The sequence below is a fragment of the Canis aureus genome, chromosome 10 (genome assembly GCF_053574225.1).
Source record: "Canis aureus isolate CA01 chromosome 10, VMU_Caureus_v.1.0, whole genome shotgun sequence".
Taxonomy (NCBI): Eukaryota; Metazoa; Chordata; class Mammalia; order Carnivora; family Canidae; genus Canis; species Canis aureus.
In genome coordinates this window covers 64,887,824-64,910,328 of record NC_135620.1, presented here as the reverse complement: position 1 = coordinate 64,910,328, position 22,505 = coordinate 64,887,824, and the positions used below count along the sequence as shown (strand labels likewise).

The 22,505-nt window shown below is 46.0% G+C and overlaps 1 long non-coding RNA gene across 2 annotated transcripts in view; it reads right to left on the bottom strand.

Annotated features, from left to right (window-relative positions):
* LOC144322607 (uncharacterized) overlaps positions 1-22,505 on the bottom strand; it is a 202,154-nt gene that overhangs the window by 151,695 nt on the left and 27,954 nt on the right. The window contains exon 1 of one of the 2 annotated variants that reach the window (XR_013388256.1): positions 20,010-20,263. The exons of the other annotated variant lie outside the window; for it this stretch is intronic. This is a non-coding gene — a long non-coding RNA (uncharacterized LOC144322607). Of the gene's footprint in view, positions 1-20,009; positions 20,264-22,505 lie in introns of those variants that run through there. 2 annotated transcript variants of the gene reach the window in all.

The following is a 22,505-nucleotide window of genomic DNA, read 5'->3' as shown; positions in this document are numbered from 1 at the left end:
TCCTGCCTCACACTTCATATATTCATGGTGCCTGAATCCACAATGGCCCAAGGCAGGAAATGAGAAAGTAAAAGCTTGCTGAGCCGATCCAGTTGACAATGTGTTCACAACAGCAAGAATAATTTGGGCTAGGTAAACGGAATAGATTTTGGTCATTGACAGCTGCAATAAAAAGATATTTAGGGGTACCTGGGTGGCTCATTTGGTTAAGCATCTGCCTTCAGCTCAGGTCATGATCCTGGGGTCCTGGGATCGAGCCCCGCATCAGGCTCTGCTCAGTGGGGAGTCTGCTTCTCCCTCTCCCACTGCCTTGCCCCTAGCTTGTGCTCTCTCTCTCATTCTCTATCAAGTAAATAAATAAATAATCTGAAGAAGAAGAAAGAAGGAAGAAGGAAGAAGGAAGAAGAAGATATTTAAAGCCTAGCACCATGCTGGCCAATTTTATATCCATTAGCTCATCCCATCCTCAGACTAATTCTGTGAAGTAGGTATTATTACCACCATTTGGCAGATGAGATAACTAAGGTTAAGACAGATTATGTTATTTGTCAAGGTCATGCAGCCAGGAACTGGCAGGGCCGGGAGCCAAACACCTGATCCCTTATTTTAAATTTGGTTCTTTCCACTATATCACGTCCATCAGAAACAGCCCTATACAGCTCCAGAAATATGTAAATCTAAATTTATCTCTGGCTTTGGTCCCTTGCACATGCTTCTCTTTGCCCTGAAGCACTATGTAGCCACCATCTTTTCTCTCATTCCATCTTGCCTCCTCATGACCAGTTCCTCCTCCTTCTTTAGATCTTGATTTTAATTTTAGCCTTTCCAGAAGGCCTTTTCTCATATTCTGAACAAGTTTTGATGCTGTGGCCATGAGCAACCAAAGATCCCAATGCCTCAGACCTCCAGCATCCTATATTGTCATGAAGTTTCAAGTTGTCTTCCCCTCCAGGCTGTGAGCTGCTATCATTCCTATTTGTTGCAGAATTCCCAATGCCTTGTGCATAGTAGGGTTCCATTACATAATGGTAAACAAATGGATGGATGGAAAGTAAGAGCATCCTTTTAAGTCTAAGTTTAACTCTAATTGTTCCTCACCAATACTGTCTACCAAATCCTGGTAATGTAAAGTCAAAAAGGGAGGATCCTACATGTCAGATGGATCAAGGTGTAGATTCTCCTCTTGTTCTTAGACTTATTTACTCGGATATCTCCACACACACACACCCTTCTGTAACTTAATTTCACCAATTTTACAATAGCAGCATCATACCAGAATACCTCTACAGCCTTGCCTGGTACCATTGCTTTGTCACTATTGCTCTGTCACTTTTATAGGACTTGGCCAGGCCCACGCTCAACCTTTACTAGGAAGTCAGCTCTGCCTAGACCCATTGGCATTCCCATTCGTGGGAGGATCAGCTACTGTGGCTTCATCTGGTTTTGTGGAAAATCTGTGGCTGTGAGGTGATGCATGGTGATGAAATAAAATTCATGAATGACAATATATAACCCTTAACATCCCCCTGGTATGCTTTCTTACAACAATCAGTGGTTCAGAATTATTTTAATTTAGTGCTGCCAGCCCTGCCACATCAACTTTGGTTCAGTTGTTCTTGGAAAACCCAAATTTTAGATGGCATCATAGTTTTGAGAAAAATTCTCTGGGAAAAAAAATGAGTAGAATTAAATTATTGTCATTTCATTAAAAACCTGCCTCGTAAATACTTAAGGATGCCAGAAGCAATCTAGCTTTGACCTATACAGCACCACTGTCAAGTGGTCATGCAATCCATCTCGAAAGTCCCTAATTGCAAGCAGTGTCACTACCTTTGAGCAGTGCATTCCACATCTGACGGTTCTAACCGGAAGAAAGTATTTATTAAATATGTTTAGCTGAAGTCTGCCATGCTGCAACTTTTCTTCCATTGGGCTGGTTCTATCTTTCTTATACACTGAGTGTTTAATCCTCTTCATGTGACAACCATTAAAAATTTGGAAAGATGAAAGAAATGAATAGGATTGGCTACATTAAAAAATTTAAAATCAGTTAGCAAAACAACCAACAAAAGCAAGCAAACCACCATAAAGAAGTTTAATTGGCACACTGGGGTAGAAAATATGTGTGTAACATATATAAGAGTTAAGGTGTTATATTACACATACAAAGAACTCATAAATTTACCCAAAAGAAAAATGAGCAAGAGATATTCACTGGCAAGTCATAAGAAGTGCAATGCTAATAAACATCTGAACAAATATTCAAATGCATCAAAGTAATCTAAGAAACGTACATAAAAACAAGATAATTGCAGGGTGCAAATTGGTTCGATCTTTTTGGGGGACAATTTAATATTATCAAAATTTTAACTGTGCAAATATTCTGACTCAGAAGTTTTACTTCTAGGAATTTATCCTAAGAAGATAATTAGCCAAATGTACAATCATAGAAGTCAAGGATATTGATTAAAATGAGTGTTTATAACAGCAAATATATTTAATAAACTAAATTTCTACCAATAAAAAATAGTGGTAAAATCACATTAAGTATGCTAATACCATACAATTAATTTCTAAACAGACATTAAATATGATGACCTAGTTGACATAAATATGCCCATCACAGTGCTGAGTGAGAAAAAGATTACTATTATACCTTTTACGTAAAACATGCATATATTGTATGTGCTCTCTAGAAGCATGTTTGTCAAGACATTCATGGCATTCCTCTTGGATAAAATAATTCAGTGTGATTTTCCTTTCGTCTTTATCCTTTTTGACTATGTTCACCTTTTTGTATTATCTATAATTTTATAATTTAAACAATTTTAAAAAGGTATTTTTATTTTGAAAATACCTGAAAAACACTTTTAATGTTCCTCAATTTTTTTTTTAGCTAAGCCTTCCCAACTCCTTCAAAATTTCTTCAGATGAAATGAACTGGGGTCCCTCCTTTCTTCAGAAGCCCCTACCTCCATGTTACCTAGATCCCCCTTAAGTACCAAAGCAGGAATGAACACACCATGATATAGATATGATCTCTCCAGCCCAGAGTATAATGACAATCATCTCCAGATTAGTACTGATGGTACCACACTTCAGGGCTGATCTACGTGGAGCTTCCTGGTCTTTTTCACATATGGCTGGTTGTTAAGCCAGTGGGTCCCTACCACACAGGGATGCTAGGTGATGGGGTCCAGGTCCAAGACTTGCCATCTATCTCCACTAACATTTCATCAGTCTACACTGGCCTCATCTTTTCAGCCTGTGAAGAGTTTCATGAGCCTGAGTGATCCAACTAGTGCCTTTGCTGTCTCCCTCAGCAATCGAGAATTCTGAAATGACAGAGTCATTTTCTCCCAAGATTATCCCAGTTCTTCCTCCACAGAACAAATTTAGATGGATTCCTTGAGCTGTTCTCTCTGTGCTCTGATAAATGAAAAAGTCTATTCTGCAAGTCAAAAGCATATATTTTCTCTAGTCCATTATTGGAAGGAATGTAGGCTGATACGGAGGATTCCTACATCCTCAGGAAAGCAACCAGAGGATGTTTAAATAAACATTAAATGTAAATAACCTTTGAAACCAAAATTACACGTCTACATGTTTCTTTATGCATTGTCTTAATTATATAATTTGACTTTAAGGATAACTTCCTAGGAGCATCTTATATATGTGTGTCCATATGTTCATCATTAATCATTGCAGTGTTTAAGATGATTAAAAATTGGAAGACTAGACATGTCTCCAAAGGCAAGAGAAACAAAGCAAAAATGAAATACTGGGACTTCATCAAGATAAAGAGCCTTTGCACAGCAAAGGAAACAGTCAACAAAACTAAAAGGCAACCTATGGAATGGGAGAAGATACTTGCAAATGTCTTACCAAAGGGCTAGTATCCAAAACCTATAAAGAACTTATCAAATTCAACACCCAAAACCAAAATATCCAGTCAAGAAATGTACAAAAGACATGAACTGATATTTTTCCAAAGACGACATACAAATGGCCAATAGACACATGAAAAAAATACTAACATCACTCATCATCAAGGAAATACAAATCAAAACCACAATGAGAGGGACACCAGGGTGGCTCAGTGGTTGAGCATCTGCCTTTGGCTCAGGGCGTGATCCCAGGGTCTGGGATCAAGTCCCACATCAGGCTCCCAGTGAGGAGCCTGCTTCTCCCTCTGCCTACGTTTCTGCCTCTCTCTCTCTCTCTCTCTGTGTGTATCTCTAATGAATAAATAAATAAAATGTTTAAAAAAAAAAAAAAAAAAAACACGGGCAGCCCAGGTGGCTCAGCGGTTTAGCGCCGCCTTCAGCCCAGGGCCTGATCCTGGAGACCCAGGATCGAGTCCCACGTCAAGTTCCCTGCATGAAGCCTGCTTCTCCCTCTGCCTGTGTCTCTGCCTCTGTGTGTGTGTGTGTCTCTCATAAGTAAATAAATAAAATCTTAAAACAAACACACACACACACACACAATGAGATACCACCTCACACCAGTCAGAATGGCTAAGACTAACAACTCAGGAAACAACAGATGTTGGCAAGGATATGAAGAAAAGGGAACATTCTTACACTGTTGGTGGGAATACAGACTGGTGCAGCTCCTCTGGAAAACAGTATGGAGGTTCCTCAAAAAGTTAAAAATAAAAAAAATTTAAAAAATTAAAAAAAAGTTAAAAATAGAGCTACCCTACAAGCCAGCAATTGCACTATTAGGTATTTATGCAAAGGATACATACATAGTGATTTTAAGGGGCACGTGGACCCCAATGTTTATAGCAGCATTATCAACAATAGCCAAAATATGGAAAGAGCCCAGATGTCCATCAACAGATGAATGGATAAAGAAGATGTGATACATGTATCAGCACTGAGCCACCCAGGTGTCCCTTGAAGAGGTTGTTTCTAAATCATAAGGTACAAGTAACCTTCCGGACACCTGGGTGGCTCAGTGATTAAGTGTCACCTTTGGCTCAGGGCATGATCCCAGCTCTGGGATCAAGTCCCAAATCGAACTCCCTGCAAGGAGCCTGCTTCTCCCTCTGCCTGTGTCTCTGCCTCTCTCTTTGTGTCTCTCCTGAATAAAAAAATAAAATATTTTTTAAAAATATAAGTAACCTTCATTCTCTTATTATGCTTTTCCACAGTACCTACATTTTCTATACTATGTGCCATTCTTTAATAACTAGGATATCAATAATACTTATTCTAGGGATTCCCAAAATATATGCTTTCTGCCTATATGCAAATGATGGTTTATACTTATAGCCCCATTTACTGTTATGTCCTACATTAATCCTATAAAGAGTAGACAGTAAATACCTTAGGTTTTGAAGGCTGGACAGCCTTCATTATAACTCCTTAACTCTCAAAAAAACAAAAAAACTCCTTAACTCTCCTTTTGTAAAACAAAAGCAGTTACAGACACTATGTAAACAAATGAGTTTGGCTGGGTTCCAGTAAAACTTAAATTTTTTTAAGATTTTATTTATTTATTTATTTATTTATTTATTTATTTAAGAAAAAGAAAGCGGGAGAGAGCCAGAGAGCACAAGTGTTGGGGAGAGAGGCAGGCTGCCCATCCAGCAGGGAGCCCAATGTGGGGCTTGATCTCAAACCCCTGGGATCATGACCCAAGCAAAGGGCAGGCACTTAACTGAAACAGTGTTTTAAAACTGGGGCCCCTGGGTGGCTCAGTCACTTAAGCATCTGCCTTCAGTTCAGGTCATGATCCCAGGGTTCTGGGTACAAGCCCCATGTCGGGCTCCCTGCTCAGAAGAGAGTCTGCTTCTCCCTCTCCCCCTGCACTTTCCCCTGCTCATTCTCTCTCTCTCTAATAAATAAATAAAATATTTAATTAAAAAAAACTTTATTGACAAAAAAAGAATATAGGCTGGATTTGACTCATGGGCAATAGCTTGCAACCCATATTCTAGAGCCACATTAAGAGTCCACTCTCCTTTTCCTGCTTAGTGTATGCAATCTGTTGCATATACCTTGTATCAATTAGTTTTTGCTGTATAACAAATCATCCAAAACTTAGCAACTAAAACCAGTAAGCATTTATTCATTTAGGATTCAAAGAGTCAAAAGTTGGGGCTTGAATCAGCTAGGTTAGCCCAGCTCTACTCCATCTGGGATTAACTGGGCCCACACTCATGTCTGAGGTCAGCTGCCCATCAACAGCCTCACACATGTCTGGCTGGCTGTTGGCAGGGGTGACGGAAGTAACTGGGCCATCTGTCTCTCGTCATCCAGCATGTTGCCTTATACATGTTGGGTTATACTGTGAGCACCCAAGAGCACCCAGAGATAGCCCCCTCTGGCTATCCCTAATGTGAAGAACTTTTCAAGCTTCTGGCTACATCACACTTACCCGCATGTCACTAACCAAACAAGTCACATGCCAAGTCCAGATTCCAGGGCTGGAGGTCCTACCTCCTGATGGAAGAAACTGGAGCCACATGCAAACGGATATGCATATAGGCTGGGGAGTAAGTTGTGACCATTTTTTGCAAACTGACAGAGTCCCTCAACAATCATGCCTCTGATCCTAAGGCCTTCCAGAAACTCTTCCAGGCATCTCCCACTCAGGTGGTGGCTATCCTATAGAGGTCTCCCCAACTTCTCCTTGAGCAAGGCCATTGCTATATCTTTGGGTCAAGAAGCACAATCCCAAGCATCTTTTCCAAAGTCAGGACCATAATTCTTCTCACCTGCAGGCAATTGTTACTCATCCTAGAAAAGTGAGTTGAGTAGCTATTTATAAATCTGCTCAAACTATTTCTCCATTCTCATTTCCATCTTCAAAACTTATATTTAAATCATTAGCCTGCATCCCTTCCCATTCACTGAATTTTCCCTGCTTTCCATGTGTTCATATTCAGTCCTTTGAAAACCAAAGATTATAAAACTGGGACAGTTCCCATGGTGACACATTGGCTTCTTTGATCCTCTTACTGTCACATAGCAAGTGAACCACCCAGACAGCTGAGGCTCATTATAATCCTTTCTGTGAAGAGGGATCATGCCTTCTTCATTCACCCTCCTTCCCCCAATAGCATATACAAGACTGCTGGCAACCTTTAAAAGAAAAGACTTTTTTTAAATCTTGCTCAACAACCATCACTGGTGGCGATACTAAGCAACAGCTGAGATGTACAGGAAGGAGCCCTAAACATAGAGTCAGAAGGTCCCACTGGCTTCACAGCCAGCCTCTGCCACCATTGGTGTGGCCTGGGACAAGTGATTTTCATTTTTCTCATGTGAAAGCACCCAACATAATATAGAGAACAAACAGAGTGCTCAATAAATGTTTGCTCATTCATGTTTGCCCACAGTTGCGTGCAAACCACTACGGGAAAGGACCACAAAAGGTTCAGAGATCAGTAAGATTCAGCATGCAGCAGGGAGCTCACAATATATGGTGGTGAGTGCAAGCTCACAGTCCAAAGCTTCCATTTTTTTCTTACTGTCAATAAAAAGATGACAAAGGAAGAAAACACTTTTAAGCATTTGTGAACTCCTGGGCCTAATAAGGAGAAAACACATAATGATAATGGCCTTCAGACTCATTTTGTCATCCAGATCATCCTCATCTTCAGCCCAAGTCCTAACTTATTTCCTATGGAAGAAACTCTCCAGTATCAGCCCACTGTCAGTCTGGTTTCTGGCATCCCATCCTTGATAGGGGATATCTCAAGTAGGGTTTGGAGAAAACTCAATTCATCCAAGGAGCAGATAGAACTGGGTAATGAGGTCATGGAGTCACAAATGACAACTACTTTGGCAAGAGAATCTCTGGATAGAAAGGAGTAAGTGCAAAGAGCAAAGGCAGCTATCTTTTTACAAGAAATAAAAGTGATTTCATTTTGGCTCCTACCACTTGGTTGTTTATTTTCATTCTGAAAAAGATGACAAGAGAAAATTGAAAATAAAGATTCAGTTTAAATTACAGTTAACTGCAAACCCAATCTGTTATTTGGGTGACTATGAGAAAACTAAACTCTCTGAACCTTAAAATGTTCATCTAAAAAATGACAATAATTATCCTTATAATCTCTGATAAAATATCAACACTTAGGAGAGAGCACTCCAAAAATAAACAAATAAATGTCAAATATACTCTACACTATTTGGGTTTGGTACCCTCAAAGCGATCTTTAGGAGAGAAAGAGAGAGAATTTTGCACCTAAAACGTGCTAAACACTTCTATTCAATAACTCCATCCTCGGCAACATTTATCTTCAGTTTTACAGATCAGGATCAGAGAAGTTAGGCAACTGGACCAAGATCACACAGCTACCATGAGGCAGGTGTTCCTAACTCCAGAGTTAATGCTCCTTCTAAGCCACTGCCCAAATAGCACTTACCATAGCCATAAACTAGAACAAAATGAGGCTTTGGTAACCCGTCGGGAATGTGTCTCCCACAGAAACACCTGGATTAGAGCTTGGTGGAGGGGAGGGGTGCCTGGAGAAGGGTGGAAGTGTCTGGCAGGCACCCTGGGGAGCCGAGTTCGGTCTGGCCTCATGCACAGTCTGCACCGATGCGCAGGAAGAGGGTGTAGCTCTGGTTCTAATGAATTTCGCAGATGCTGGAGACATGCTGTAAACACCAGTGGGTGTGGGTGACCGGGAGGGTGGAGGGGCCACAATGGGCTGCTCCAGCAGCTCAGGGCCAGTAGAAATGTGGGCAAGAGGTGATGAAGGAAACTCTGTCCACTGGGGCTTGTTTGGAAACAGAAGGCAGGCCAGTGACACTCCCCGGACAAGAGGCAAGGATCTGTGGAAGCAAGAGTGGCCCTGACTCCAGAGCAAGAGCTCCTGGGAAAGATGATAAAAAGACGCGAGGGCTCTGATCTCAGGGCCTTCATCCACCAGCAAGTGTTGGTCGAGCACCACCTGGTATTCAACTCTGCAGTGAAGGTCTGTGTCTAAGACTTGGTCACTGCTCGCCAAATAATAGTACAATTAATATTAATTAATTTGAATCCTGCCTCCCCCACTTATTAGCTGGGTGACTTGGCAAATCGCTAGCAACTTTAAGCTCTACTTTTCTCAGCTGCAAAATGGGTATAATAATTAGTACCTTCTACCTGCATTCATCATGAGGATTAAATGATATAATGCATGTGGGGGGAAAAAAAAATACTTGGCACGGTGCCCGGCCCAAGTTAAGCCCTTAACATAAAGGGTGGCTGCTAATATTATTAAGCCTTTCTTCTATGCCCAGATACTAGGCTTGACATTGTCTGACTGCTGGCACAGTAAAGCAGATGACACGCTCACCTGGGACACTTAAAATCAATTTTATTAAAAGGACTATTTCTTGAGGTCTGGGTAGGATGAGGGGGAAAAAGGACAGACGTTGAGACACCCAGGAACTAGCAACATTAAGGACCTAATTTCCCTCCCACTCCTCCTACCCAGCCTTTGTTGAGAGCTAGAGTCCAAGGACATTGGCCACCACCACCAAGAGCTGGAGCTACAGTGTGGAGTGAGGGATGCACTATTGGTGAAGAACCAAGCAAAAGCAGGGGAAGTAGTTAGGGGAATCCCCTTCTTTCCCCACAGGCTGGTCAACCTTCTGCCACGACCTCCCACTGGCTGAGCTCCAGGGCAAGGCAGAGGACGGAAAGTACTGTCGAGGTCAGCCTCCTGGGCAGCAATGAGATAGGAGCAGAGGATGGTGGAGCACAGATTTCAGGAGGAAGCAAACAGAACAGCAGCCTAGGTTCACAAACTCATTTATTGGTCTCATCAACTCTATGAAAGCTTGTGTCATGATCTTTTTTCAGATGACAGAATTTGGCATACTGAGGTGCAGTAACTCATTGGAAACCCTGCTAAAAAAAAAAAAAAAATGGTGGAGCCCCCACTGGAACCCAAATCCAACTCAGCACACTGCCTCAATGGCCCCAGTCATGTCAATCCTCAAGTGAATAGATCTGGAAACCCCTTGTTGTCCAAAGGGATTGAGTAGGAGGATTTTCCCACATGAAACCAAAAGGTTGCACAAGATTTTAAATAAGTTTGAGTTAAGGAGTGGTCTGTAAAGACAAGCTTAATTGTAAAAATGGAGTCCTGTGTGCCCATTTGGGTTAGGAGTTGATCATCTTTTCAACAGACATGTCCTTGAGCACCATCAGTGCTCCCGATGGGACTGGAAGAGAGATGATAGCTAGCAGGCATAGCTTTCACTTATACAGCACTTCCAAGTGCCAGCACTATTCCAAGTACTTTATGTGTGTTTACACACTTAATAGTAGAGTTAATTCACCTAATCATCAGTAAATCATTAATCAAACATGGACACTGCCCTTGAAAAACTGGCACAGTCCAGTATAAAAGATTTATTTACAGATAATTTCAGCAATGTGATCACTGCTAAGTCAGAGGGGCAACCAGATGTTTAAGAGCAGAGAAAAAAGTCAGTAAACTAATGGTGTGCTGGAGGTAGCTCTTACCAGCTTCCTAGAGCCCACTCTTCCTAACTAAGCATTCAGTGACCACACTGCTAACTTGTAATCAATCAGCAATGGTGGGAGTAATTGGTAATCAACTGTAAATAAAGGTGGTTGCTGTTGGGTGTTTGTTTGCTTGTTTATTTTGAGGGACTCCTGTTAAACATTTATCCACATATCATTGCCCAGAGGGCTTTCCAGAAGAGGAAGTACTTGAAGCAGAATTATTTATAAGAAGATGGAAAGGTGCCCTGAGGAGGGGCACCCTTCTACTTCCTTCTGACATCCTTTGTTCCAATCTCATTGAGCTAATCAAGGCACATTCCCACTCAACCTCTGTATGCTGCTCTGCCCTCTGTCCTCTGCCCTCTACCCTCTGTTGGGAAGACTCTTCTCTTATTTTGCAGAGAAGCTCTTGTTCCTAGTGAGTCTCTTTACAGATGTTGTACATGCAAACACCTGCCCAGGACCCAATGCCAGCTGAACGACTTGGCCATCCTCGCCATCTCAGAGCCCTGTTTTTCTAGGCTACAAAATGGAGGAAATACGAGCTGCCCTGTCTACTCCACAGACTTGTGGAAATGGAATAAGATGGTCCAAGGGCCACACAGGAGAGGTGAGCGTCAACAAAGACATGTAATGAAACACTGGACGTCAATGCTGGGAGCAAGCTCAGAAACCATCGAAACCAATCTTCTCAGTTTACAACTGAGAAAACCGAGGTGCTTTTAGCTAGCGTGTTCCTTGGCGAGGTTACTTAGGGCAGTGGAAAAACATGATCCCGTGAATGTCCCAGAAGGAGATCTCTCCTGGGTGCCCACCATGGACTTGTGGGCACCACCAGGCCGGACCTCCCAGGAATGAGATTCTGGAATCAGCGCAGAAGCAACAACTGCCCAGAACTTTCTAGGCAGTGGGCCAGGGAGAGGAGGGCTGCATCTTGAGGGAAGAGAACCAGGTGGGCCAGTGCCATGCAGGGACCTGGCAGGGCCCTTTGGAGAATTCTCTGGTACGGCAGTGTGGCTCATTCTGTCTCACTGCCTACCCCAGCAGAAGACAGGAAGGAGGAGGAGACAGAGCGGGGGAGGTGAGGGGGAATGGAGAGCTGTAGCACAGGGTCTCTCTCAGACACTTGGCTCTGGGGACAGATCTGCTCAGGGGAGATGAGGCATCACCAGCAACAAGGGTAACGCTGAGGTGAGGTTATGTCTTGGGGAGCAGTCTCAGGGGGGGACACAGGTGGAGAGAGGTACACACAGAGCAGGTGGGCAGCAACCAGCCCCGAGACGAGAGGCGGATACCAGCTGAAGAGCTGGACAACGCTGCCCAGGGCCGCAAGAAAAGGCAGGAAGGGCGAGGCTGCCGTTCTGCACACTCTCCTCCTAGGAGTTCTGAGTAAGGATTCAGTTGTGTTCCTAATGATGTTTTTATTACCCAAGAACTGCATCAATATGTTCTCAATGCAAACAATTCGAATATGGCAGACAAAGCCGAAACCTCCCTTCGTATCTACCCCATCCTACCATCTCCCCAAAGGCTCGTTTTGATACACATCCTCGAAGCCTTTGTCTCTTGAGTGTGCAGCCATACTATGTTCACTGGGGAAATATGTGGCTGTGTGTGTGGTTTCATATTAAAGGAATCAACCATGCACATTAACTGAATCTTACTATTGGAGACGGCTGCACAGACACACTTGACAGAACCACCAACTTCTTTGTAACCCCCTCCCCACCACAAAATTCCATGGTCTGGGGGGAGTGAGGGATTATCCATTCAAATGGATGCTGTAGACTGTTTCCAGCTTTTTGTGTTCAAGCAAGGCTCTAACGAGCATTCCTTCACGAGCCTGTCACCAGAAAGCAAATTCTATTTCGTATATGTTAGTTTTTATTTCATATGTATGTACATACAAAATACACACATGTGTACATTAGGGAAAAACCTATTTTCAGAAGTGAGAATCACGTAGGAAAAGTGCACCTCAACCCGTGATTGATGCACCCCCTGATTTCAAACCAGTCTAGACAAAGAGCTTGAAGGAATATCATCAGGAACCCTGATGGCATGAGCCCAAGATGGGACCAAAGAATTTCATAAGTCATTACAGCCTCCACTTGTGAGGACTCTGTATATTTTGTGTCCCCTTAGTCATCATTTGGGTGAGTTCTACATATTTATGCTTGTTCTTTTTTTCATCTATCCTCATAAATCAATCCCTGCAGTCTCCTAATCAAAGCCAGCTTTTCAAACGAAACTGTAGCCGGGTGTTTAACTAACTAAATATTGTTTTTCCCCCAGCACTGACAGAGAGGGGGTGGGATGCGGCCTCCGTAATTGCCCTCCCTTCCTCTGCGACCCCAGGAAACCGCGTGCGGCCCCAGCGGTGACTGACAGAGCCCCAGGTGGGCGGCAGCAGCGGGTTGGAGGGAGTGCAGTCATGAGGCTTTCCTTTGCTCTCTAGATCTTGCTCTCTGGGATCCCCAGGAAGTAGGTCACCCATCCCTGGGCCACCCTTAGCAGAGGAAGACAAAGTGTGAAGCTGCCCGGAATGGCAGGCAGCCAGCCCTACTGCCTGCCCAGAGAGCCAGCGAGCAAGCCTCCTGCACTCTCCTTCCCCCAGCCCTGCCAGCCTCAGGCTGCAGCTGTCCTTGGAAAACAGATTCCAGCTCCTGATACTCTGATTCCAACAAATCTCCTACTCTGGTCTCAGGTGGCCACTGGTGTGACCTCGAAGGTGATGAGACTTTGTCCATTTTCACCTAAAACCTTTCTTCAGATCCCACCTTGAAACGGTCCTCCAATCTCCAATTTGCCTGCCCACCCCAGCCATCTAGAACAGTGATTCTCAAAGTATGGTCCCTGGACCAGCAGCATCATGGCATCACGTGTTAGCTCATTAGAAATAAATGCAAACTCTCAGGCTGCACCGGAGGCCTACGGGATCAGAATCCCTGGAGGTAAAGCCCAGCCATGTATGGTCTAAAGAGCCCTCCAGGTGACTTTGCTGTGGGCTCAAGTTTGAGAACCACAGACTCACAGGATGACATGCAAGCTCCTAATTCAAACACCCCAGCCCTCAATGCCCTGGCTCTGCCAACCCGTCCAGCCCTCTCTCTCAGGCTCTCCCTCTGGAATTCTATAGCACATGGAACAAACACTGCTAGGTGGGTCTCTTCTAGTCTCTGTGCTTGTGGTCCCTATGTCTGGCATGCCCTTGCCTACCTGCCTCCAGATATCAAATGCCTCCCCCCATATTTTAAATACCAGTTCAGTGTCCTCTAAAAAGCCTTCCTTGGCCTCACCAAGAAGAAATAAAAATAGCTAACAACTATGGGGCACTTACTCGATGCTGAGTACTGTTCCAAGGACTTATTTCATAAAATTTAATCCTCTCAATAACTCTACAAGAAAGGTATGACTATTACTCCCATTTCACAGATGAATAATATAAAGAAACAAGGGCCCAGAAAGCTTAAACGAGGTGACCAAGTCAGTAAGAGGTGAAATTGGCATTTGAGCCCCAGCTCTGGGGGGGGATTCTTCTTTTGTTCTATGTCCTCCTGTGATGTATCCAGCCCAATGGTTTTAGCGTCTCACCTTGGGCCGCCCCTCAGGACACACCTGCTCCCCCTGTCTCACGACAGCCTTTCGGTCATGTGAAGAGGACTCTCGTGTGCTTGTCCAGGCCAACACCTACTGTTCACTCGCCTGGCCTCCATGTGACTTGGCTCCCCACCCACAGCTGCCAGCCCGCTTGCCACAGCTGGCCTCTGAGCAGAGGAGGCCTGCACGCTGTCTTCTCATTGGCTGCCTTTGATTCCTCCGATTTCCTGTTTCAAATTGCAGGGCCCAAGCCTTTGCATCAGAATGATGACATGACATGCTTTCTGAAAAATCTCATTTTCTAAAGGCATTTCCTATTGATTTCCTTCCTTGCAGAGGCCCCTCCCAGCCTGGCTTGTGTTAAAAAAGAAAGAAAGTGGGGAGGAAAATAAATCTGTGTTTTTCCAAACCTGATCGGGCTGGCAGAGTGTTGCCAGAATCCCCCTGTGGATGAGCTGTTCAACTAATGCTTCCCAAAACCATGGGATTCAGAACCGTCTCTGAAAATCCAACCACCTAAATTCCCTTTAAATCCCTCCCCTTGCCACCTGTGTGGCAGAGTCATTTCTCTTAGGGAATTCTCTCTGGCTGCCTTGGAACTGAGAGGACCCCTTCCCATCTTCCTTCGGTTTAGGAAGTTGGGTTTGCTCCTCCTAGAAGGCCTGCCCATGAAGGCTTCCACTTCTCACTTGAAGGAGGTCTGAGTGCTGGCTTTGGAATCCAAGGAGCTCACAAGTGAACTTCTCCTTGTGAGCTGGACAGCTTTGAAGAAGGCATGTACCTTCTCTGATCCAATGTCCTCATTGGTAAAATGGAGCAAAGGTAATGCTATTTGTTTCCTAGGGCTATTGTAACTAATGAACACAAGCTAGTGGCTTAAAACACAGAAATATGGTTTTTCACAGTTGTGAAGGCCAAGAGTCCAAAATCAAATGTTAGCAGGGTTTCGCTTCCACTGAAAGCTCTAGGAGGGAACCTTCCTTGCCTCTTCCAGCTGCTAGTAGTTCTAGGTGTGCCTGGGCTTCCCTGACTCATTCCCATCCCCGCTTCCATTTTCACAAAGCTTTCTTCTCTTCTCCCCGTGAGTCTCTTATAAGCACACCACTGGTCTTTGGATTTAGGACCCACCTGATGATCAAGATGATCTCATCTCATTATCTCCAACTTAATGGTTATCTGCAAAGATCCTTTTTCCAAGTAAGGTAATAATCACAAGACCCTAAGTTGAGATATAGGCATATCTTGTGGGGGCCACCATTGAATACACTACAAATATCTACATCATAGGGTCACAGTGCAGTTGAAATAAGAGCATAAAAAAAGAAATGAGAGCATCAACAGAAGGTGCAGGGTGCCGAGCAAGTGAATACATGTGCTTTCCCTCTTTTCTGCCTCTATCCCCACATTGCCTCACTCCCTGTCCTGAGAATCTGTCCTGAGCTAGCTGCTTCCAGCTGACTCAAGATCAGTAATGGTCACATTAACAACCTGTATGTGTTCATACCTAACAAAGCCCTCCTTCATATACAGATCCATCTGACCCATATCAATAACCTGGTGAAGTACGCATGGTGGGTTCTTCATTTATCCCCATTTTACAGATGGGTACATGGAGGTTCAGAGAGGTTGCATCACTGATAGAACTACTCAGCTAGTAACTGGCATATCAAATGAGGCTATTTGATTTTTCCAGGTTCTAATCTGTGAGCAGAGGGTGGCACTGATGATGATGCTCAGTTATGGGTCATCTGGAGGTGACAAGAATGCAGAGGGCTGCCCAAGAAATGTCATTCCTGCCAAAGATCACAATCTACTTCTTCCTTTGCTGCCAGCCAGATGGTAAGTACAGATGATACAGTAATCCCTGGGCTTATGTCAGGGCACCTGTCCACCCCACCCTTCCACTGATGTCTGAATGAACTCATAGTTAAAGTTCTTATTTCAGAGTCTGGTTGGGGCCAAATGGGTCAAGCAGAAAATGATCTCAAAACCATGAGTTCCTGGCCTAGTGCATGTATTGCAATGAACTTTTGTGGGAGGAAGAGAAGAGGAAAGCTCTGTCTGGATTGGAGGCCCAGCTCAGATGCTCACTCACAAGCTGTGTGACACTAGGTACATACCAAGTCCTTTCTGTGCCTCAACCCAGCCACAGGTGGGCAAAGCAGGTTTGACGAGGATTCTGGCCCAGTCTTTGTATGTTGGGTTGTCCGAAACGATGCATGGAGATAGAATGAAGCTGGGTTGGTGGAGTCCAAGACTTCTCATTCCTGCTGCTTCCTAAGGCTCGTCTCCTCGCCTGCCATGTCTATAAGATGGCAATAAGGATGTATATTTCCTACTTAGCTTTTCCTGCTAAGCTATGTGACTTTAAGTAAGTCATTTAACCTCTCTGAGCCTCAGTTCCCTCATCCACAGGAGAGCAACAGCAATACCTGCATTATTGGATTAGATGAGGGTTAAATAGAGCTGTACCTAAACAGAGTCCAGGACATAGCATCAGATACATGAAAAGCACCCAGACAACATCATCATTACCAGATTCTCTTAGCTCTGGGTTTATTCCACATGAACAGCAGCTTACATGTAGTTCCACCAAATCTTGCCATAGATGTGTTGTTGATCCCTTTGATCTCCTTCCTAGGTCTCCAGGGCTGACCCAAGAGAAGCTCTTCTGCTGCCTTCTGGGCCTCTTGGGTTGCAGCTAAGATCAGGAAAATGTTCTAACTCCAAGCCAAGAGCTGAACCCCGGACAAGTAACCAAACCAACTTCAATGGCCATAGGGAACATTCTGGCAAGGCCCTTCTAGAACTGGCTGCTGGCATTAACCTCTATAAAAAAGATAATCTCTAGATATCTGCGTGTGTGTGTGTGTGTGTGTGTGTGTGTGTTTGGTGTGGTTGGGGATCAGGGGTGTGTGTTTGGTGTGGTTGGGGATCAGGGGATCTTTGTGTCCAAGCTAACCTGAGCCTAGCCTTCCATTCCTGGCTACAAAAATCTCTGCTAGTCACCTCCTTTCCCCCAGCCTCAATCACCCTCTGGTGAGCAGGGAAAATAATGGTAGGTTGACTCAGTGATGTAAAGTGAGCATAGGCTTATATTATAATAACTGAATTTTCTCTTTAGATCAGGATCAGGGAAGGAGCCCTGGAGGCTGAGGGGTGGGGGACCTGTCTGAGGCCCCAGAGCACCCACAATCCTATCAGATAGGCTGTGGTTTTCCTAGAGGATGGGTGTTGCTTCATTCATTCTCTCATTCATTCAACAAATGTTGAGCCTACTCTATAAGTTGGAGACCATGCACACCTGGATATAAACAGAATCCAGGCCCCACCTAGAGAAGCCAACTGACCAGTAGAAGAAGCAGCCACATTCACAGATCACTGCTTGGAGTCCAATGACCACCACAGTAAAGTCTAAGCAGAGAACAGGGCACAGAAGAGGGAGAAAGCTGTCTCTGAGAGGAAACAGGCCTCAGAGGAGAGGAAGGCTTGCACCAGGGTCTTGAGAAGGAGAAAGCAGCTCACAAGGCAGTGAAGAAAGAGAAGGGACATTCCAACAGAGAGGCAGCTCTAACAGTAAGGGGACCTGGAGGACTGTGGGGTGTCAACAGAACAAATGGGGAGAAGTCTGGTGTGAGTAGGCTAGAGAGGTGAGTTGTGCCAGGAGAAAAAAAAGGGTCCCATGGGCCCTGCCAAGCAAGGAGCATGGAGAAAGGAAGCCAGAGACAGAAGCAGACCTGAATTTTCCACACTGCAGTCCAGTGTGCTCCCTAAGCCGCCAGCAGCAGCAGCAGCACCAGGAGCTTGTTGGAAATGCAGATCCTCAGGCCCCACCCTGCAGCTATAGAATCAAGAGCTATGGGGCGGTGCCCAGGAATCTGTGTTTCACCACGCCTCCAGATGATTCTGCAGCAAGGGAGAATCTGAGCAGCACTACTGTAGAGTGCAGTAATAAAGGGCTCCCGTTTGTGGAACACCTACTTTGTGCCAGGCTCTGGGTTTAGTCCTTTACATGCTTTGTCTGATTCAATCTTCACAATAAGCCCATGAAATGGATCTATCATTATCCCCACTTTATAGATCAGAAAACTGAGGCTCATAGAAACAAAGTGATTTGCCTGAGGTTGTGAAGCTACTGAGTAGCAAATCAGGGCTTTAAACTCAAACTGTGAGATGCCCAGGCCCCCAGCAGAAGCCCTCTGCCTCAGCAGCCCTTGCTGTTTTTCACTCCAGAAGATGCAGAGCATCAGAGAACCTGAGATTATTCTCTGGGAATAAACAGCAAGATCTGTTCACCTTGATATGTATGGGGAGGAAGCAAGAATAGACAAGGAAGACCGCAGGCTTGTTGGGTTGAGAAACAGAGGGCATGGAGACACAATTACCTAACACAGGGACACAGGAGAAGACGGGAAGGAGACATGAGGCTTCCCATTGGGATGTCAGAGCATAAGGGAAACATCAAAGATGGAAATGTGCCCGTGAGAACTGGAAAACAGGGCTGTTATCTACCTCTTGGTGGGTGGTATAGCCACAGGTATATTGGATCAGACCAAAAAGTACACTTAGGTTAAATTACTACAGCTTAGAGACATCAAGCCTGAGGGGGGCTAAATCACAAGATTTATGAGTGTGTGGGGAAGGGGCTTGGGTTAAGGAACGCTGTTCTCACCATGAGCAGTGGTGAGGGGAACCCAAGTCTTTGGAAGCAGTCCAATTCCTCCAAAGGTATACAGACTTGACCTTGATGTGACTTTTTTTCCTGCATGTCACAAGGGGGGGGGGGCAGAAATTCTGGTAGAGGGTGACACAGGAATTAGTAAGGCAGACTCTAAAGCTTCTGATATGCCCCAAACCAAGGACCCAGGTGTTGAATTCATCTGTTCTAAAGATGAGAAAACAGTAAACCCTCTTTGGTTCCTATTTGGGTAAAGCTGGACATAAATCATTCTTTGAAAAAATGTCGTGGGTGCCTCTGGTTGTAGGGGCTCAAACCCTTTCCAAACATCACCTCATTAACCCCGGCAAATACCAGGAGAGAAAGCCTCAACAGGTGGCACCTTTGGTGTCACTGGACTTGGTTTCCAACTTAAAGCCACAGGAAGGTTCTAGGTGGACCTAGCATGAGAGACCCTGCTCACTGGCTGTTAGCTATGCTGTCCTGGGACTAGGAGAGAGTAGGGGAGAGCAGGGAGTGAGTGAGTGTGTGTGTGTGTGTGTGTGTACACACTCTGTGTGCTTTTTGTCTTCTTAATGCCCATTATGGGCGAGAAGACAGTGCAGTCGAAGCAGTGAGAGTTATTTGCTGGGTGGCTGGTGACACGTTACTGGGGAATCACATTCTACTCTGAAAGTGCCAGATTTTTGCAAGGATTTCATCCCATTTTCTTGGTGAGCACGTCCTGGATAACTGCGCCCTGCCTATTCTCAGCCCTGGCACATGTTTGTGCAGTATTGGGACCTGCAGGGCTAACCCGAAAACAGGGATCCAGACGCCGACTGAGAAAAGAAAGAGCAGATTCTGATGGCAGCGGACAACCAGAGTCATCTGCCCCTGTGGTGGTGGGGGGGGGGGGGGGGGTAAGTGCGGTTTGCTGTTTCTAAGTAAGAGAAAGATATAAAAGGACCTGGTGTCTGAGAAATGAAGTCATCTGATGTGGTCTCTCTTCTCCCTTTTAATAGAGAAGGGAGCGGAAATAAGAGAAAAAGAGAGAGGGAAGGAAGAAGAAGAAAAAGCGAAAGGAGGGCCAGGGGAGGAGGGGAGACAGGGCCGGAGGGCCGGGGGACAGGGGGACGGGAGGGACGGGGTGGGGACAGGGACAGGGGGGAGGGGGGACAGGGACAGGGGGGACAGGGACAAGGGGGACAGGGACAAGGGGGGACAGGCGGCCGCCAGGCGAGCTCCCGCCGGGAGCCCGGCTTCCTACCCGGAGAGCCGAGCGCTTTTCCGCAGCGGCCGCGGGCTCGGAGCTTTTAAGGGTTTCTAATCCTGGAAGGCTGTCTGACATCACCCCGCTTCTTGTCGGCTGATGTTTCGTACAAGCCTCTCATTTCCTCAGTGTTTTCAGAGCCACCAATTACTGCAACAATCTCGTGTTTATGTTTTCTCTCTCCTGCCCCGCTGGCCCTGGGCCTGGAGCGCGCTGCTCCCGCCGCACGGAGCCCCCGGGGCAGGGCGGGGAGGGGGACCTGGACCCGGCCGCGCGCAGAAAGGGAGGGTCCCCCTTAATTTTTTTTCATTGACTTCAGCACCATGTGATCAGGAAGTCTGGCCTCCCTCCATTTCCCCTCCCGACTGAAGGGAAACATTGTGTAGCGGCCGCCGCGGCCACTGGTGGGATGGCCTTCGCCGCCTGACGTAGGGGGATAAAAATAACCGGCATATTTAAGGGCCGAGCAGGAATCCCGGGCTCACACGGGCCCGGCCAGCGCCCCGGCCCGCGCCCCGGCCCGCCGCGCGCTCCTGCGCCCCCCGCGCGCACCGGGCAGGGCGCGTGCCAGACCGCGGCCTCGGGGGCCCGCCGGGCACACGCACACGCACACACACGCGCACACACACACACACGCGCGCGCACACACCCGCCGGCCGCCCAGCCCCGCCGAGCCTCCCACGGGCCCCGCACGGTCAGCGCCCCGCGGCCGGGTTCTGCGTCCCGCCTCCTGCCTCCCGCCTCCCGAGAGACGCGCAGGAAGCTGGGCGGGGGCACAGGGAGGGTGGCCTGGGGCCCGATGCGGGGCCGGGAAAGGCACGCACCCACTACCACTTAAAAAAAAAAAAAAAAAAAAGCTGCCACCCGCAGAGCCGCGGGTCTATACACCAGGCACGCGCTCAAGTCCAGGCTCCCGTCTTCATCCCCTCCATCCCCTGGGACTAACTGTGCAATGCAGAGATTCGCAAACAAACCGGAAACAAACAAGAACAAGCTCATCAAAGAAAATGGGGGGACATCCTCGCCAAGATCTGGCGATTTCAGAGGAGAATATAGACTTCCCAAGTAGCGTGCTACGCAGCCACCTCGGGTTTTCTCGGAGCTCTCAGCGCTGCCACCATCTCTGACCTATCAAGGGACCCAGAACATAGAAAAGGGTGGAAGTGTCCCTGTCCCCTGGATGAGTCCACATCCCTGGTCTCAGGAACACAAACCACGGTGAATAGCACCTTACCCTGGGCGCCCCTGATGGGTTTCCCTTTTCTTGCTCTTATTTCTAAACCTCAAACCGTCCCACATTGAAGCTCTATTATTCTAGTTTTACATAAGGGGAAACTGAGGCTCACAAAGATGAAATGATGGCCCACGTCCACACTTGAGCAATGCTTCCCCACCACATCAGTTGCCTCCCTTGACTGCATTTACATGGCCACATTGATTTATCATTCTGGAAACCACCTTTCTTCTGTTCCTCCCACTCCCTGAATAAAATTAATACCAAGCAAAAACAGTGATGGTGAGCTTTCTGCTGACCTGTGAAATCACAATTTTGCCCTTGCTCTGGACCACGAAGAAGTTTTTACTTCCAATTAATAATGGGAAATCTCCCAGCCTTCTGATGTTTAAAGTAACAAGATATTTCAAAATTTCTGGCAGAGTTTTTCACCTAAAAGCCAGATGTGCTGATGAAAAATGAATCAACACTCGCGCCTAATTTTTTTGGCATTACAGAGATAACAAATCGCTATTTATCTGGGTGGAAGAGGCAAAGGACTTCCATTTAGAGAGATTAAGGAATTTAACCACCCATATGGATGGAGACCCCAGGGTCTGGCATGGTCACTGCTAAATCCCCAGCACAGTGCCTGACATGGAAAGTGCTCAAAACATAATTGTCAGACTGAATGAACAGTGGGTTGTAGAAGAGTAAGGGGCAACACTAGTGACACATCCAGATGATACCATCTGGTCATGCGTCTAAGAATTGGAGAAGCATGATCACATTTTAGTCCTTAGACCAGCACAGCCCTAGGAGGTGGGCATCACTACTAGCCCTGCCTTGCATAGAGGGAAGCTATAGCACAGAGAGTTCCTTGCCCAGAGTAACACAGCTTAGGGAGCACCAGCACTGGTATTTGAGCCCAAGCAGTCTGACTCCAAATGCCAAGCCCTTAAGAGGCTAAATCCAAAGGAGCGCCCCCATGAAACTTCAGAGAAAGGATCTCACCATTTACGAAGCACTCCCTCTAACTCAAGTTCCATGCTTGCTACTGGAGAGGTGGGTCAGACACCTTCAGACTCCAGGTCCCCACACAGGGAGTCAGGAAGTAAGACTGCACTCACTGGAGGCTCCTTGAGAGCAGCCCCAGTTCTTATTCATCTCTGTATCCCCAACATCTGTTCTCGCAAATGCCTGTTGAATTGTTCCTCCTGAAGCCTTCTTCGACCACTACCAGCCTAGTATATTCCTCTCTCCTGCCGACCCCCCAGTAG